This window comes from Triticum aestivum, chromosome 7A (genome assembly GCF_018294505.1).
Source record: "Triticum aestivum cultivar Chinese Spring chromosome 7A, IWGSC CS RefSeq v2.1, whole genome shotgun sequence".
NCBI classification, from domain to species: Eukaryota; Viridiplantae; Streptophyta; class Magnoliopsida; order Poales; family Poaceae; genus Triticum; species Triticum aestivum.
The window spans coordinates 50,260,464-50,264,790 of record NC_057812.1 but is presented as its reverse complement, the minus strand read 5'-3'; positions in this window follow the sequence as shown (position 1 = coordinate 50,264,790).

Here is a 4,327-nt window from a genome sequence, read left to right as displayed (position 1 = left end):
AAGGTTATGGATGAAGAATATGGTGCTCTCATGAAGAATAAAACATGGCACTTGGTGCCGAGCCAAAGAGGTAAAAATATCATTGATTGCAAGTGGGTTTACAGAATCAAGAGAAAAGCAGATGGCTCTATTGATAGGTACAAAGCACGTCTAGTTGCAAAAGGATTTAAGCAACGCTATGGTATTGGTTATGAGGATACTTTTAGTCCTGTTGTGAAAGCTGCTACCATAAGGCTTGTGCTAGCCATTGCTGTTTCCAGGGGATGGAGTCTTAGACAGCTAGACGTTCAGAATGCGCTTTTGCATGGTGTTCTGGAAGAGGAGGTCTATATGAGGCAACCACCAGGGTATGAAAATCAACAAGCACCGCATTATGTTTGCAAACTTGACAAAGCTCTTTATGGTCTGAAACAGTCTCCTAGAGCATGGTTCTCGAGGCTGAGCTTATAATTGAAGCGTCTTGGTTTTGTTGCGTCCAAGGCTGACACGTCTCTCTTCATTTATAGCAAAGCAAATACAGTCATGTTTGTGCTAATTTATGTTGATGATATCATAGTTGCAAGCTCCTCACAAAATGCCACTAATGCTCTCTTGCGTGATTTAAGTTCAGAATTTGACTTGAAAGATCTTGGTGATTTACACTTCTTCCTAGGCATTGAAGTTAAGAAGGTTCAAGATGGCATAATGTTGAGTCAAGAAAAATATGCTGCTGAACTTCTAACTCGTATGGGAATGAAGGATTGAAAGCCTTCACCTACTCCATTGTCTTCTTCAGAACAACTTTCATCACATGAAGGAGAACCACTTAAAGAAGAGGAAAGCACAAAATATAGAAGCACTATTGGGGCACTACAATACTTGACTTTGACGAGACCAGACATATCTTTTGCTGTAAACAAGGTTTGTCAATATCTGCATGCTCCTACTTCTACTCATTGGTCAGCTGTCAAGAGGATTGTACGGTACATTAAGCACACTGTGAGTTTGGGACTTCAATTCAGACGTTCTAGTTCTTCACTTGTTAGTGCTTTCTCTGATGCTGACTGGGCAGGATGTGTTGATGATAGAAAGTCAACGAGAGGATTTGCAGTATTCTTTGGTCCAAATCTTATTTTCTGGAGTGCTAGAAAACAAGCTACAGTATCAAGGTCAAGTACCGAGGCTGAGTACAAATCATTAGCAAATGCCATTGCTGAAATCATTTGGGTGGAATCATTGCTTGATGAATTGGGAATTAAGCATCGTCGTGTTCCATGTTTATGGTGTGATAATTTGGGAGCCACCTATCTCTCTGCTAATCCAGTTTTTCATGAAAGGACTAAACATATAGAAATTGATTTTCATTTTGTGCGGGAAAGAGTGGCAGAGAAGAAGTTGGACATAAGATTCATTCCATCCAAGGATCAAGTAGCAGATGGATTTACTAAATCTTTGCCGGTCAAGCTCTTTGAAGAATTCAAGAAAAATCTTAACATAGGATAGTTTAGATTAAGAGAGGGTGTTAGAGTTTGAGTACTATACATAATGTAATCTGAAACTATCTCTCTCTCCCGTAGCCTTCCCTATCTCCTTGTATTAGCAGGATTCCTAATCCTTTCCCTGTACTCCACGACAAGGTTTTTGTCCCAAATAAATAAACAGTTGCGGCTCCCTTACAAGGGAGTAGGAACGCTTTCATCAAATCTAATAAGGGGATTGCGGCGGTAGCGGCGGACTCCGAGAGCGGAGGAGGAGCAGTAGGGTATGAAAAAACACATTGGGTGGGTCTAGATCGTCAGAGCCCAACATGATAGCCATCCAGGCCCCTCTAGAGGTCCTCCGATTTGTGGTCGTACTATAGGATTTCGAACGTCCAGATCAGCTTGACTCAATTTAGACAGTGGCATTTGGAGGTCTGAGGAGGTCTGAAAATGTGTGGATCGTGAAATCGAAACGTATACGAAGGTTGTGTGTTCACGCGTTAGAGACGCGCTTGCAAATATACAATCCGAACCCGTACTATTTTCCATTAGTGTATTCCTACTTGTATACATAAGGTTATAAACTCTGAAATTTAGGATAGTAAAACTGAGCCTAAATGGAGCCCTCCCACGACTTGATAGTTTCTGGCCGTTCGTTCGCTGGATGAGCTGATCTGGGCCTTTAGGCCAACTTCACCGTGCGACCCCATTCTGTTCGGATGCGTCCGTTTGGGGACGAATCAGACGGCCCAGCGCACGGGAGCAAATGAACTTTTGTCTGTTTTCTGTCCGCTTTCGACCCATCCCGACCCATGTTTGCGCCGAATTTTGGGTCAAACGGACAGCACGCGGACGGGCAGGACGCGCGCTTGTCCTCCTCTGGCCCGCCTACGGGTCGAACAAAGCAACCCCCTCCCACGTCCATTTGTGGCGCCATTTCCATCCAACCCCTCCCACGTCCCGCCGCCCCCTCCCTCCCCCGTCCATGGCCGACGCCCAACCGAATTCGGGCAGCCTGGCCGTCGACCCGCCCGGAAAGGTCAAGAAGAAGGCGACAAGGCGCCAAGGAAGCCGCGGTCGGAGTGCACGCTGGAGGAGCTCGCCAAGTCGGACGCGGAATCGGCAAAGAGGAGGAACCGGAGGGCGGTCGTCAAGGGCAATGCCGCCGCAGCCAAGTTCGCCGCCGAGCGCGATGCGATGGAGGCCGCGCGACGCAAGGCCGAGGTCGAGGAGAAGGAGGCCATCGTCAACAAAGCGCACGCCCTCCTCATGCTGGGCATTTGTCGTCTGGCGGGGTTCTCTGTAGCGGCCGTCGGTCCGGCGAGCACAGGCTCGTCGGTCGCCCGGCCTCCTCACTACCAGTCGCCGACGTAGCGGACCACGCCTATGTCGCCCGGCTTTCCCCGCCCAGGCACGATGGCCAGACCCGTTTCTCGAGGTCGTCAGACATTGGCGTTATCGCGCCGTCCATCCCGCGCCCCTCGGCCGTCATCGACCTCAACATCACGCCGGGGTCCAGCAGCGGCGGCCGGCCGTCCGTCGAGATGCAAAGGAAGCAAGCACGGCCACCGTTTACGGGCACCATGTCGTCCCCCCGCGTCTTGTTCGACGGAATGCCCACCCCAACGCCACCGGTCGACGACCCCTTATACAACCAGTTCATGGAGGACGTGATCTTCGAGGGTGGGCATGGCCATGCCTACGATCCCGAAGAGACCCAAAGTCAGGATGGCCACGCCCTGTACGTTGCCGATGAAGAGGCCGACGACCCTGCTGACTACGACCATGATGACTCATGGCATGAAGACGATGACATCTATTGCGAAGGTGATGGTGATGAAGAAGAAGGCAATGACATTGATATTGGTGGCGAGCCATTGTTCATCGACGAGCTCACCCAAAAAGCGGAAGCACAACGAGGAGGAAGAGCATTCGCACGGGTTCATATAAATAAGAGGAGGACAAGTTGATTTGCCAATGTTGGATGGAGATTAGCCAAGACCCGAGGTCCGGCGCGTAATAAAAGGGCCTTATTTTTTGGACGAGAGTCCACAAAACATTCCATGAAAAAAAGATATTTGAGCCCTACCAAATTACAAGCAACCGTGGCATCACCTCGATTCAAAAGAGGTGGTTGTTCATCCAACAAGAGTGCAACAAGTATTGCACGGCATTTGAGAACGTTGAAGCACGACCAGTGAGTGGTCTCGGCATTGGGGACATGGTATGCTCTCCTCGTCCTAGTCCTTTCTTTGCTACGGGCATGAGACGACCTTGTATATGTTTCTATGTTCAATTGTTGTTGATCATGTGGTGTAGGCATTTCAATCTTTGGAAGCATTCAAGGCCCGGCATAATGACAAGTCATTCACTCTTACGCATTATTGGACGATCATCAACAATTGCCCTAAGTTCAAGGATCAATACCGTGAACTTCAAAGGAAGAGAGGCAAGAAGACGGCCAAGTTCACGGAGGTGGAGATGGCGAGGTGTTGAAGAGGCCGAAGGGCAAGACCAACTCCAAGGTGGACGACATACGTGATGCCCCATCCATGGCCTTGCATGAGACTTTGCATGACATGATGTCTCAAAAGGATATGTGAGGGACGAGAAGAAGCGGCAAAGCAAGAATGAGCAAATGATCATCCATGGTGTTTTTTGAGGCTGGCATGGATGCCGCCCGCTGGGCCGTTAGCTGTGTGCCGGCGAGAAACACATTCATTTTTTGGAGGCTCGCTGTGTTGCCGGCGAACAAAACTATTCATTTTGAAGGCTGGTTGTGTTGCCGGCCGCTGGCTGTGTTGCTGGCGAGGATCTATAGGCCGCTAGCTCTGTTGCCGTTGTGAACTATGGCCGCTAGCCTGAAC